Genomic DNA, 15,615 nt, shown 5'->3' on the forward strand with positions numbered 1-15,615 from the left:
AAAATTCATAGTACAGCCAATAGACATAAACAAAAGTACAAGAAACTATCGTTGCTTTCAAAATTATTAGTTCCCTGCTCAGGGAGGAAAGATGGATAGGTTAGGGAAGTTTAGAAAGAGGAGTAACAGATCACTCAGATACCCAGGATGAGAGGGTCTCCTGTGGTGTAAGGACAAGGGGAAACAAAGATGAAGGGGATGTTGTCAAAGAGTAACAAGTCAAAGACATTACATTCATAAGAAGTGTGCTAGTTTCAGTCCAGAGATGATAGGAAGACAGGGTGAGAAGTGAAGAAGATTAAAAGAAAACTGTAGTAAATAGTGCTATCAAGAACTACGACAAAAAGGAGATGGGAAAACCAAGGAGTGAGGAGTGGAGGACAAAAATGGGAAAAATAAAATGAGGGATAAGTGAAATAACTGAGTAAATAAATACAGTAATTATGAGGCCGTGTACAAACTGTTTAACTTCAGTGAGTTCTGAGTGAAATTTTAAACATAATGGGATATTGCCCTTTAGTATGTGACTTTCTACCGAGTCATAAAGAACCTTTAGAATGTGATACCTGAGGTGTTGCTGTGGTAGGGTGCCTTATTTTAACTGAATGTGGTATGTGTACTGAAGAAGATGCCATTGAATGACTTGCCTCGAGGAATGCTGTACATATTAGGTGATGAGTGGTGAGTGTAAATTTTGACACAAAAACTGACACACTTAAATTTGTTGTTTTATATCATGGCTACTACTGGCCAACGAAGTAATTTTGTGTGTTCATGTGAGTAAAATAAACATGCCAGGCAGATTGTAACATGCATCAAAATGACTAGATCTCTAGCATATTTTTGTGCTAATGGTCACAATTTTAAATGTTTTTATGGTACTATTGGATACTAGTCTGATAGCATATTTCTCTCATTACTTGTTGTTATTTCAAAGGTTTTTTAATACAAATTTTAAATCATTTGATGAACAACAATTATGTGTGGGTACAACAATTATGTGTGGGTGTTAGTAACTGCTATGTTCAGTGTTTCAATAACGAACAAATCATGTGAAATGAGGAAACTCATTGACATTCAAAACAGCTTCCACTCATCTTGGAATTGATAAACACAGGTCCTGGATGGTTTTCAAACAAATCTTATAACATTCTTCCTGCAAAATAGTGGCAAGTTCAGATAACTATGATGTTGGCAGATAGCAATCACACACCCTTCTCTCCAAAGTAGAACACACAGGCTCAATAATATTGAGACCTGATGACTGTGGTGGCCAGGGCAGATGCAACAATTCATCATTGTGCACACAAAACCTGCCTGGGATGATGTAAGCTCAGGGGCCCTGTCATTTTGGGACACAGAATCTCTATTGGGGAACACACATTGCACCATATGATGGACCTGATCAGCCAAAATGATCACATAATCTTTGGCAGTGAATTGACCTCATTGAGTAATCATGGGCCCATGGAATATCACAATATGGCTGCCCAAATCAACACGAAACCCCCACTAATTTCAGACATGGCTGCAAGCAGTCTGAATCGTAGGCTTGTGACAGTGGACACCAGATCTTAATGTAGACGGGAGTTGGAAACAGTGTGAAATTATTCATCTGATTAAATGACTTTCCTCCATTGCTCTATAGAACACGTTTTATGGTTTTGGGACCATGTTTACTAGTTATGGGCTTTTGAATTGGAAATTTCAGCTCGTCTTGCAGCTTCCAGCTTATAAACCTCCATTCATGTTATTTTGGTGCTGACAGGGTTCATAAGTGCAACATTCTCTTCTGCAGCGACTTTTGCAGCTATCATTCTCTAATTTTTCATCACAATCCTCTTCAGTGAATGTCTTTCACAAACACTCAACACACACTTATGTACGTGTTGCGACATTTTTCTTTTTCCCATATGCAGTATAAATATTTAATATGGTGCCTCTTGAAATAACAAACACTTTTGCTACCTTGCTTATGGAAGCAGCGACCGTAAGAACACCAACAATTGGTCCACATTTGAATTTGCTTAGCTGTGACAATGCAATCATAACTACACAGAACACTGTTCTAAACATGACTGACACTTGCAGTGTATTGAAGGAATTGCACAAGTGCCGTTTGTGGTCAAATACAACACTGCCACCTCCAGGCTTGGTTAGCATCGGCATTTATGTTCTAGCATACATTTGTTGTAGTGTTTGCATATTTTTGATCAACACCTGTATGTCGTTTTGTTAAACTGTGATGACAAAAATGGCACTGGCAGGAAGGCATGAACTGCAAAAATAAAATGGAAATAATTGCTAAACAGTGGTTGGGCACTAACAGTCGTTAGTCCTGAGAGAAAATTTGGAATACATTTCACATAAATTTTCTCAGCATGTTATAGTCTTAGGTGGAGATTTCAATTTACCAGATATAGACTGAGACTCTCAGATGTTTAGGATGGGTGGTAGGGACAGAGCATCGAGTGACATTATACTGAGTGCACTATCCGAAAATTACCTCGAGCAATTAAACAGAGAACCGACTCGTGGAGATAACATCTTGGACCTACTGATGACAAACATACCCAAACTCTTCGGCTCTGTATGTGCAGAACAGGGAATCAGTGATCATAAGGCCGTTGCAGCATCCCTGAATATGGAAGTTAATAGGAATATAAAAAAAGGGAGGAAGGTTTATCTGTTTAGCAAGAGTAATAGAAGGCAGATTTCAGACTACCTAACAGATCAAAACAGAAAATTTCTGTTCTGACACTGACAATGTTGAGTGTTTATGGAAAAAGTTCGAGGTAATTGTAAAATGCGTTTTAGACAGGTACGTGCCGAGTAAAACTGTGAGGGACGGGAAAAACCCACAGTGGTACAACAACAAAGTTAGGAAACTACTGCGAAAGCAAAGAGAGCTTCACTCCAAGTTTAAACACAGCCAAAACCTCTCAGACAAACAGAAGCTAAACGATGTCAAAGTTAGTGTAAGGAGGGCTATGTGTGAAGTGTTCAGTGAATTCGAAAGTCAAATTCTATGTACCAACTTGACAGAAAATCGTAGGAAGTTCTGGTCTTATGTTAAATCAGTAAGTGGCTCGAAACAGCATATCCAGATGCTCCGGTATGATGATGGCATTGAAACAGAGGATGACATGCGTAAAGTTGAAATACTGAACACCTTTTTCCAAAGCTGTTTCACAGAGGAAGACCGCACTGCAGTTCCTTCTCTAAATCCTTGCACAAACGAAAAAATGGCTGACATCGAAATAAGTGTCCAAGGAATAGAAAAGCAACTGGAATCACTCAACAGAGGAAAGTCCACTGGACCTGACGGGATACCAATTCGATTCTACACAGAGTACGCGAAAGAACTTGGCCCCCTACTAACAGCCGTGTACCGCAAGTCTCTAGAGGAACGGACGGTTCCAAATGATTGGAAAAGAGCACAGGTAGTCCCAGTCTTCAAGAAGGGTCGTCGAGCAGATGCACAGAACTATAGACCTATATCTCTGATGTCGATCTGTTGTAGACTTTTAGAACATAGTTTTTGCTCAAGTACCATGTCGTTTTTGGAAACCCGGAGTCTAATCTTTAGGAATCAGCATGGATTCCGGAAACAGCGATTGTGTGAGACCGAACTCTCTTTATTTGTTCGTGAGACCCAGAAAATATTAGATACAGGCTCCCAGGTAGATGCTATTTTTCTTGACTTCCGGAAGGTGTTCGATGCAGTTCCACACTGTCGCCTGATAAACAAAGTAAGAGCCTACGGAATATCAGACCAGCTGTGTAGCTGGATTGAAGAGTTTTTATCAAACAGAACACAGTATGTTGTTATCAATGGAGAGACGTCTACATACGTTAAAGTAACCTCTGGTGTGCCACAGGGGAGTGTTATGGGACCATTGCTGTCCAATGGCCAGCTGCACACATCCGTCCACATCAAACCCACCAACAAGCAACAGTACCTCCATTATGACAGCTGCCACCCATTCCATATCAAACGGTCCCTTCCCTACAGCCTAGGCCTTCGTGGCAAACGAATCTGCTCCAGTCCTGAATCCCTCGACCATTACACCAACAACCTGAAAACAGCTTTCGCATCCCGCAACTACCCTCCCAACCTGGTACAGAAGCAGATAACCAGAGCCACTTCCTCATCCCCTCAAACCCAGAACCTCTCACAGAAGAACCCCAAAAGTGCCCCACTTGTAACAGAATACTTCCCGGGACTGGATCAGACCTTGAATGTGGCTCTCCAGCAGGGATACGACTTCCTAAAATCCTGCCCCGAAATGAGATCCATCCTTCATGAAATCCTCCCCACTCCACCAAGATTGCCTTTCCGCCGTCCACCTAACCTTCGTAACCTCTTGGTTCATCCCTATGAAATCCCCAAACCACCTCCCCTACCCTCTGGCTCCTACCCTTGCAACCGCCCCCGATGTAAAACCTGTCCTATGCACCCTCCCACCACCACCTACTCCAGTCCAGAGGGTGTACACGATCAAAGGGAGAGCCACATGTGAAAGCACCCACGTGATTTACCAACTGACCTGCCTGCACTGTGATGCTTTCTATGTGGGAATGACCAGCAACAAACTGTCCATTCGCATGAATGGACACAGGCAGACAGTGTTTGTTGGTAATGAGGATCACCCTGTGGCTAAACATGCCTTGATGCACGGCCAGCACATCTTGGCACAGTGTTACACCGTCCGAGTTATCTGGATACTTCCCACCAACACCAACCTATCCGAACTCCGGAGATGGGAACTCGCCCTTCAGTATATCCTCTCTTCTCGATATCCGCCAGGCCTCAACCTCCGCTAATTTCAAGTTGCCGCCGCTCATACCTCACCTGTCTTTCAACAACTTCTTTGCCTCTGTACTTCCGCCTCGACTGACATCTCTGCCCTTAACTCTTTGCCTTTAAATATGTCTGCTTGTGTCTGTGTATGTGCGGATGGATATGTGTGTGTGTGTGTGTGTGTGTGTGTGTGTGTGTGTGCGAGTGTACACCTGTCCTTTTTTTTCCCCTAAGGGAAGTCTTTCCGCTCCCGGGATTGGAATGACTCCTTACCCTCTCCCTTAAAACCCACATCCTTTCATTTTTCCCTCTCCTTCCCTCTTTCCTGACGAAGCAACTGCCAGTTGCGAAAGCTCGTAATTCTGTGTGTGTGTTTGTGTGTTTTGTTCATGTGCCTGTCTGCCGGCGCTTTCCCGCTTGGTAAGTCTTGGAATCTTTGTTTTTAATACATTTTTCCCATGTGGAAGTTTCTTTCTGTTTTATATATATATATATATATATATATATATATATATATATCAGCGGATGGGCACTTGGTGCAGGGAGTGGCAACTGACCCTTAACATAGACATATGTAATGTATTGCGAATACATAGAAAGAAGGATCCTTTATTTTATGATTATGATATCGGAACAAACATTGGTAGTAGCTACTTCTGTAAAATATCTGGGAGTATGCGTGTGGATCGATTTGAAGTGGAATGATCATATAAAATTAATTGTTGGTAAGGTGGGTACCAGGTTGAGATTCATTGGGAGATTCCTTAGAAAATGTAGTCCATCAACAAAGGAGGTGGCTTACAAAACACTCGTTCGACCTATACTTGAGTATTGCTCATCAGTGTGGGATCCGTACCAGATCGGATTGACGGAGGAGATAGAGCAGATCCAAAGAAGAGCGGCGCGTTTCGTCACAGGGTTATTTGGTAACTGTGGTAGCATTACGGAGATGTTTAGCAAACTCAAGTGGCAGACTGCAAAAGAGGCGCTCTGCATTGCGGTGTAGTTTGCTGTCCAGGTTTCAAGAGGGTGCGTTTCTGGATGAGGTTTCAAATATATTGCTTCCCCCTACTTATACCTCTTGAGGAGATCACGAATGTAAAATTAGAGATTCAAGCACACACGGAGGCTTTCAGACAGTGAACCATACGCGACTGGAACAGAAAAGGGAGGTAATGACAGTGGCATGTAAAGTGCCCTCCGCCACACGCCGTTGGGTGGCTTGTGGAGTATAAATGTAGATGTAGATGTAGAAGCCACAGGTGGGACAAATGTTGGTGGAAAAGGAGGAGGAAGAGAATCATTTTACCTATAGGTTACATATTTTTGTTGCCATGAACCAAATTTGATTGTCCTTAAGGCAGACATTGAGGCTTATTTGTTTGTACTGTAGCTCATAGAAAGGAACAGCTTCCAGAAATTATTTTCTTGCTATTACCAGTCTTCATTTTATATCCTCTCTCTTTTTTACATCATCAGTTATCTTGCTGCCCCAATAACAAAACTCATCTTGTAATTTTAGTGTCTCATTTCTTAATTTAATTCTATCAGCATCATCTAATTTAATTTGACTACTTTCTGTGACCTATATTTTACTGTTATTCATATTCATTTTCATCTTATAACCTCTTTTTCAAGACATTATCCATTCCGTTCATCTGCCCTTGCAAGTCATTTGCTGTCAGACAGAACTGCAATAGCCCAAAAGTTTTAATTTCTTCTCTCTTTGTGACTTTCTCCATTCCCTTAACTGCCTGCTTAATGTACATATTGAACAACAGTGGGTAGAGGTTACAGTGTCGTCCTCCTCCTTTTCACAACTGCTTGCCATTCATGTCCTTCAGGTCTTAACAACTGCTGCCTGGTTTCCTTAGATGTTGTAGGTTACTGTTCATTCTCTCTACTTAATCCCCACCACTTTCAGAATTTCAGTGAGTGGATTCCAGTCAATATTGTTGAAAGCTTTTCTAGCTCTACAAATGCTATGGATGTGTTTTTACCGTCCTTTAGTCTTATCTTCTAAGATAGGAGTAAGTTGTAGGGTCATTGTGACCTCATGTGTTCCTACATTTCTCCACAACCCATACTGATCTTTCCTGGAGTTGGCTTGTATCAGTTTTTACATTTGTCTATAAATATTTTGTCTGTATTTTGCATGTGTCACTTATTAGGCTAACAGATCGGCAGTATTCACACACCTGTCAGCACCTGTCTTCTGTGGAATTATTACATTCTTTTTGAAAATATTGCTGGATTTTCCATTGTCTTATTATTACATAATTTCTATGAAACTTTCCTGGTGTCTCCATGTCTCTTTCATCTGTACAACCTTCTTTCATGGTTCTTAAGCAAAGTATTATGAGGGTTGTTTGAAAAGTTCCCGGAATGGAATAGAAATATTCCGGCAATTTGGTGCAGTTCCCTTGTGGGGACGTCTCGTGGCAGATGCAGTGCAAGCCTGAGGACTTTGCTCTGCGCAGTTTGGAGCAGCTTCAGCGATGTGTGAACCACGTTACCCCATGCCGGTGTATTTCAACACTGGTCTGATAAGTGTTAGGTACAGCGTCCTGCCACAGTCTGGGAGTAGTCGTCTCTGAATTGAGCAGTGGGTAGCAAAAGCACATCCTTGTGTACCTTCCATGTCAGGCACCTGTCCAGTGTCATGCTGAGTTACCGATGAGTGTCTGACCACGGGATGGGCTACCCATGATCTGCAATGGCCGGATGTCTGCTGACACCTTCTTTCATGTGAATATCGCCACCTGGCTCTTGCCTACAATTAATTTCAGCTGCCTTTTGCTGGCCCAAGCTCCAAGCTCATTGCAGGTGAGCTGCAGGTGGCGACACAGCAGTTGTGCATTCATACTCCTTTTGTGAACAGTATGGTGTCGTGCGTAAAGCACCTGTTGTACCCTCGGTGTTTTTGGGATGTCTGTTGTGTAGAGGCAGTACAGTAGGGGGGCTGAGGACACACCCCTGTGGTAGTCAGTCAGATGGAACTGTTGATGTACCATTGTCGGTTTGCTTGTGGAAGGTGCGTTCTTGTTGATACAAATGGAGCAGGCGGACATGAGACTGGCACCCCATACACAAGCACCTTGTACAGAAGGCTGTTGTGCCACACACAGTCAAAGGCACCGCTCCTATAGGTACTTAAGACTCTCCAGCACCCCTATCACCTGCTCCATAAGTTGCATTAGCTGCTGTTGCATTAAGTGCCTTCTGCGGAACCTGAACTGCTTGTCAGGAAGCAGGCCGTTTTCCCTGATGTGGCGTTGCAACCTTCTGATCTGTGATGTGGATGGCAGTAGGCTGATTGATCTGTAGTTCTGGGCCAGCCTGGTATCCTTCCCTGCCTTTGGAGTGGCGGGCATCACCTCAGTATGCTTCCACACTGAGGGGTAGCTGCAGCTCTTCAGAATGACATTGAAAATTGTCATCAGGATGCACACTGCTTCAGGCAGCAGTTGTTTCAACAGCGCGTTGTTGCAACCACCTGTCTTCCTGGTTGGCAGGAGGATGAGCTGTTGTTGAACTACTTCTTGTGTGATTTTTTCAGTCACATCGTCTTCAGATCTGATGGCCAGGAAGGCAGGCAGCTGCTCCCCAATCAGGCAGATGGGGCCTTCATCAGGGACGTCGACCACTGGCGTGAATTTAGTCGTGAGCACGTCTGCTAACAGGCTGACTTTGGTGTCGGGCTCTGTGAAGATGTCACATCCCACCTACAACAGCAGAATACGATGGCAACGTCTCAGGAATCTCTTGACGGTCTTCCATGTGCTGCCTTTGTCAGTCCTGACTGCTGCGATCAGGCCAGCCAGTCTTGGTTCTGGTGGGTGGCTACTACGGCCGCGATGTGGTGCTGACATCAGTTGAGCTCAGTTTGTGGAGGGGTCTCTCATGACCTACCAGTCACGAAAGAGCCAGTTCTTCTCCTGGATGGCATCTTATGATGTTAGTAGGCAGTTGGCAGGAATGGTCCCATGGTTTCCTTGGTCCTTGTGGTGTGGCTGTGTATGCTGCATCCAGTGTGTAATATGTTAGGGCCACAGTGGCTGCGTCTGCTCCATGACGTCTGGGTCGGGTATGGTGGCAACTGTCTGTGCCAGGTGCACCCGAAAGTGCTCTCAGTTAACATTGCAGTGTCCTGCGGCTCTCCGGTGGTGCTACCCTGTCCGTGTCCAGGTCGAATATCATTGGCAATTGGTGTGACGACAGAACACAGTGGGTAGATGCAACTGCGTTATGGGTAGCCCCGTTGATGATGGTGATGGCGAGGACACCAGGGAGGCCATGTTGACGGTATACAGTAGGGTTGTAGGGTACTACTACGATTGCATTGTGGGTTCTGGCCTCTCGGAGTAGCTGCCGTCCACTGTTGTTCGTTACGTTGGATTCCCACTCCATATGTTTCGCGTTAAAGTTGCCGCATGTAGACGTTGCCGTGTATTGCCAGCAGTGTCTCGAAGTTTGCAGGTTGTGTCCCTCTTGACGGCTGGTATGCTGCAATGAATGTTACCTTCCCCATCAACCTCAGTGTCGAATTGTGCTAAATGCAAAATTCTACCAGGCAGCTTCCCATTTAATTCCTCTCTTCCATTCCTTGTTATACTATTTTTCCTTCTCTTTTCCTGCTATTGAATTCCAGACCTCATCAAAATTAAATTTTTCACCTTTGTTAGCTGTTTGAATAATTTATTTTGGCTTATCTTACATTTTTTCAATCTCTTCATCGTCTATGCAGTTAGTAAGCCTATATAGCGACATGTACTACTGTGATTGATGTTAAGTACTTTTTTTATCTTGCCTTCTATAATGCTTTGCCTATGCTGTTCATAGTAACATACCTCTTTTCATATTTTCAGAGTCATTATTAAACCTGAATGAGATTTAAACTCGGCAGCAAAGATCAAAGCATGCTCTGATATGGAACTTCCTGGCAAATTAAATCTGTTTGCTGGATCGAGATTCGATCTTGGGACCTTTGCCTTTTGCAGGCAAGTACTCTACTGACTGAGCTACATGAGTACAACTCACATCCTGTCATCACAGCTTTACTTCAGCCAGTACTTCATCTGCTACTTCCCAAACTTCACAGAAGCTCTCCTGTGAAACTTGCATAACTAGCACTCGTGGTAGAAAGGAAGTCTTGCAAGTTTCATAGCAGAGCTCCTTTGAGGTTTGGAAGGTTGGAGATGAGGTACTGATGGAAGTAAAGTGGTGAATACAGGGCCTGAGTTGTGCTTGGGTAGCTCAGTCAGTAGGACACTTGCCTGTGAAAGGCGTAAGTCCCAAGTTTGAGTCTTGGTCCAGCACACAGTTTTAGTCTGCTAGGAACTTTCATTGTTAAACCTATTTCTACTTTACTCCTATTCGATTTTGTGTTGATAAACTTGTACTCGTCTAACAAAAAATTCTATTCTTCCTGTCACCACATTTCACCAATTCTTACTATATATCTTCTGCCTATCCATTTCCATTTTTAAATTCTCAACCTTGTCCACCCAATTGAGGATCTAGCATTCCACACCCTAACCCATACCATTGCAGTTTTGTTCCTTCTGATGACAACATCTGTAACAGTCTCTTGTCTGGGGAGCTGAATGGGGGCTATTTTACCTCCTGAATATTATAACCTGGAGAAAGAGTAACTTTGATTATGATGATATGCCAACGAAGAACTGATTGTCCTTCTAAGAAGTATTTTTGCAATTTTTTTGAATTAGGTGAATAAATGTTAAAGATGTTTTCTATTTCCCAATTACTTCCCCTTGATGGACCACACAAACAATGTTTTCTTCATTCTCTTAATTGCATATCCTGGTTGCCATGTGTGGTACTCATTATTCAGGTATGTCTTTTCTCATTAAAGTTTTTTTTATGGGCTATCATTTTGTAAATGTTTTCTTGGAAGTAATTTGAAGATGTTATTTATTTCTTAATAAATTTTAACTGCATATAATGGGAAGTCTATGATGTAACAACAGTACTATTTTATGAGATGAATAGATTGCTACTCACTGTATGGAGGAGACATTGAATCACAGGCAGGCACAACAAAAAGACTACTACACATTTTAGCTTTCAGTCAAAAGGTCTTCTTCTGAAGTAGAAAGTGTGTGCGCAAGCAGCGTGCGCACACGCAAAAACCACTGTCTCTGGCAACTGCAGTCATCTATCCTTTTCATAATATTGTTGTAAATGTTAATTGCAGTTTGTGAAGCAAAACTAAAAAAAACAGTAAGTTTGCCAGAACTGAAAAACCATGAAAAATAGCAGATTAATTACTGATATAATTAACACATTTTGAGAGCTGCTGAGATAGTCATTGTAGATGGCATTTCTCAACTGCACATCTGAGAATATTAATTTAGTTTTACTGAATCATTGTATCAATGCAAACATGAATCATTGTATTAGTGTACATGTTGATGTAAAAATCACACATTTTAGTGTATTTGTATGTGGAAACATGTTATGAGCTTAGTAGGTAATGTTTGGCTGAAGATTTTATTGAAAGGATGCAGCTGCAGAATCTGTTTTATGGGCAGCTATAATAATAATAATAATAATAAAAAACTGATGTGTAAAGTGACTCATTGTTGATCATTTGGTAATCTGTAGGCTGTAGAAGCATATTTGTTGATTGCAGAATGGTTCACAGAACTATTTTTAAGGGTACCTCTTTAATATTGGGTATTGATGTCCCATGTAATACATTTATATTGATTGTTGGAAAAGAGCCGTTACAGTAAGATACAATATTAGTACCATTCATACGTTGTTAGTAGTATTCCTCAGGAAATGTTTCTTAACCCCTTCACTGCTGCGGGCGTGTATACCTCTCCTGCTCCGCAATGCCCCACATGCTGTAGTGCTGTAGGTGTGTATACGCGTGCTGCTTGGGTTTTCCTACAGTGCTCTTGACCTCTGTATGTGTACTGAGCTGCTGATCTCTCACTGCCGTAGACGGGTTACTTCCATATGTCAGTGAATAAAAACGTTTCAAGTATTTGTCATACAACGTATGTGCCTCTTTGCGGGATATCATTTGCAAAAATCCTTATTTCGATGTCTTGAACTGTGCATGAAATATGACAATGGTTGTGACCACATAATTCCCGATTCGCAGGGATCGAAATGAGTACATGGCACGAGACCACCTGTTGGATATAAAAATCAATAACTTGAGAACAAAAGGAGATATCGTTCTGCTCTTAATTCAAAATAAATTTTCAATATCATATCTACATTTCATATACTGCAATGTGTGAGCTAAAATCAACCATACACAAAGTTTATGCTCTATGTTTTTACCTCTTTCAAATTTCATGCAATGTTTTACTTCATTTGATGCAGTGAGGTAACTGTGACACACAATGAAAAGAAATTCAGTCCTTTCTTGAGCTAAGGTATCAGACTGTAAGATGTGGGGAAAAAAAATTAGTTTCACAATTTTATTGATAGAGGAGCAGCAACCTTTTTAATGTTTCACGAAGCAGTTATTAACAGATCTGTCACAGTTCTAGTACATATGTCATATGTTTGGTGATTGATTTCGAATCAGCTGGTCCATTCTCAAGCCTGACTTATTGAGACTGCACTGGAGGTCCCTGATCTTAATAACAAACTTCAAAATGGCAATACATGTTGTAAAAGTGACCTCAAATGACTGTCACAATCAACATATGCCTACTTAACAAACCAGAACCAAACTATGCTAAGTAAGCACTTGTTGAAGCCTCAGTAGGTCAGGCTTGAGAGTGAACCAGTTGATTAGAAACGAGTTGCTAAACGTGTGTACTGAATCTGTGACAGATTTGTTAATAAACACTTCATGAATTTTCTTGAAATTAAGTAATAAGTTATTTCATAGCAGCTTGCAGATCTTCTTGGACATAATGGGGCACACTGCATGTGGCCATCTGTAGGATATAAAAACAGTAACTCGAGAATGATATGAGGTATCATTCTACTTCAAATTTTAAATAGAACTTTGATATCTTATCTATTGGGCTGGAGCTTAAGTTCGTAACAGTTTTCTGTAAGTTCAATAAACACAACAGACACACATAACAGAGACTTTAGTCAGATATTCTCCTTCACTGTTTACAGTAGTCTGCCAGCACTGGAGTAACTCTCTGATTCCAAGACTAGAAATTACGGGGTTTTGATGCAAAGAACATGTTGAGCCATGATCAGCATGCATTTTCATCAGAAAGGAAGTTCCTTGAAGGTTGTTCGATAGAGATTAGAAAAGTTGAAATCTGAAGGCCAAAGATCAGGTAAATAATGTGGATATGGAATGACTTCCTAACCAAACTACTGGCTAGTGTTTTTCGTCAGTTAAGTCAGAATACGGGTGGGTGCTATCGTGAAGTAGCATCACTTCCCACAGACTTCTGACATTGTTCTTGGTTTGTCTCTGCAAGATGTCTCACATGTTGATGTTACGGGTTAGCAGTAATGGTTACACTTCTGGGAAGCAACTCGTAGTACGCCACACTGTTGCTGTTCCACCAGATGCACAACTTTATCTTTTGTGGATGCACACAGCTCTGTGTATAGGGAGTTCTTGCTCTGTTTGGGCTCAACCGTTCCTATCTTTTCCTTATGTTAGCACAAAGACACCATTTCTCACAGCTAGTAAAGTCACAGAATAGGAACGGTTGGTGGTGTTCTCAAGCCAGTTGGTGATGAGCAAGCGGAGACACACATATGACCTCCTGACTGATTTTTGTGATTTTGGCTTAGAACACACATTACCCATAAGCCTTTTTTTAAATTTTTTTTAGCCTTCCCCATTGCATACAAATGTCACATGGTGGTGGAATGATCACAGCTAATCACATTTCCCAGTTCTTGAGTACACTGATGTGGATCATTGTGGATTAATGTGTTTAAACGATCTTCATCGAACCCCGAAAGTCTTTCTGTATGTGGAGAGTCACTAACGTCAGAATGATCCTCCTTAAAAATGAGAACTTTTCTTGGCATGCTCTGTCCAGTGGCATTATTCCCATACACAGTGCAAATGTTTTTTGTTTCCTCCACTGATGTCACCTGTGTGTTGAACTCAAACAGAAGAAAATGTCAGAAATGTTCCAATGGCAATATGTAAACTCAAATAACAACAGTAAAACACAAATGAAAAATGACAATCAGTAAACAAACCCATAGCAAATGGAATACCAACATGCAAATCAAAAACACTACAACTTGTGCACCAACCAAATACATTTCATATACCACAATACGGAGCTAAAATCAGACATAATGAAAGTTTATGCAGTGTGTTTGCCTCTGCAAACTCTTTAAAATACTATGAACTGTATTATTTTATTTAATGTACCACAGTCACTATGATCAATAACGAAAAGAAAATCAGCCCTTTCTCAAGCAAAGGTTCCCGACCGTAAGATGTGCAAAAATCAAATCGAGGTATAAGTATTCCATAGTGGCCAGAACACTGTCTCCAAGCAAAAGTTTCAACATTTGGTGAGCAGTACTGACACAGCAACGCCACAGTCAGTGTGAAATGTATAGAGCATGTCTATAGCAGTGATAGCGATATTCACTGATCTGGAGATAAAAAAGATCTCCTTAACCAAGTATTCCATATCCCGAAGTTGGCCTTAGTTGCCAGAGGCAGTTGTCACATGTGTGTGAGTTGTGCTTGCATGGATGTGTGCGTGCTTTCTATGTCAGAAGCAGCCCTTTTGGCTGCACAATCACATGTGTAGCTGTCTTTTTGTTGTGCCTGTGTGCGACTGAACATCACCTCTATATAGTGAGTAGCAATCTGTCCTTTTCATTATAGTTTCAAAATTAAAACTGTGTTACTGATAATATTATCTTCCTAAAAAAGTTTAAATGTACACTATTTTCAGATTCCCTACATTTTGATGGTAGAAGGAGAATTAAAATAAACGAAAGTAAATGGTTTACATTAATGTTTATTCTGACTTCCTTCTTTGCTACTGTCTAAACCAGTCTGTGGTATCGCTATTTTTCACCATCATCACTTTATCATTGTCTGGGATGATAATTTCACCTAACCAATGAGACACGAGAAAAGAGTCAGTCTATTTCTACATGTTGTTGTTGTTGTTGTTGTTGTTGTTGTTGTTGTTGTCTTCAGTCCTGAGACTGGTTTGATGCAGCTCATCATGCTACTCCATCCTGTGCAAGCTCCTTCATCTCCCAGTACCTACTGCAGCCTACATCCTTCTGAATCTGTTTAGTGTATTCATCTCTTGGTCTCACTCTATGATTTTTACCCTCCACGATGCCCTCCAATACTAAATTAGTGATCCCTTGATACCTCAGAACATGTTCTACCAACCGATCCCTTCTTCTAGTCAAGTTGTGCCACAAACTCCTCTTCTCCCCAATCCTATTCAGTACCTCCTCATTAGTTATGTGTTCTACCCATCTAATCTTCAGCATTCTTCTGTAGCACCACTATTCGAAAGCTTCTACTCTCTCCTTTTCTAAACTATTTATCGTGCATGTTTCACTTCTATACATGGCTACACTCCATACAAATACTTTCAGAAACGACTTCCTGATATTTAAATCTAAACTCGATGTCAACAAATTTCTCCCCTTCAGGAATGCTTTCTTTGCCATTGTCAGTCTCCATTTTATATCTTCTCTACTTCGACCATCATCAGTTATTTTTCTCCACAAATAGGAAAACTCCTTTACTACTTTTAAGTGTCTCATTCCTTAATCTAATTCCCTCAGCATCACATGATTTGACTACATTCCATTATCCTCGTTTGCTTTTGTTGATGTTCCTCATA

The 15,615-nt window shown here is 41.4% G+C and overlaps 1 protein-coding gene across 2 annotated transcripts in view; it reads left to right on the plus strand.

Annotated features, from left to right (window-relative positions):
* Positions 1-15,615, plus strand: part of LOC126365856 (structural maintenance of chromosomes protein 5) — a 164,427-nt gene that overhangs the window by 73,973 nt on the left and 74,839 nt on the right. The window lies entirely within an intron of this gene.

The sequence above is a fragment of the Schistocerca gregaria genome, chromosome 4 (genome assembly GCF_023897955.1).
Source record: "Schistocerca gregaria isolate iqSchGreg1 chromosome 4, iqSchGreg1.2, whole genome shotgun sequence".
Lineage (NCBI taxonomy): Eukaryota > Metazoa > Arthropoda > Insecta > Orthoptera > Acrididae > Schistocerca > Schistocerca gregaria.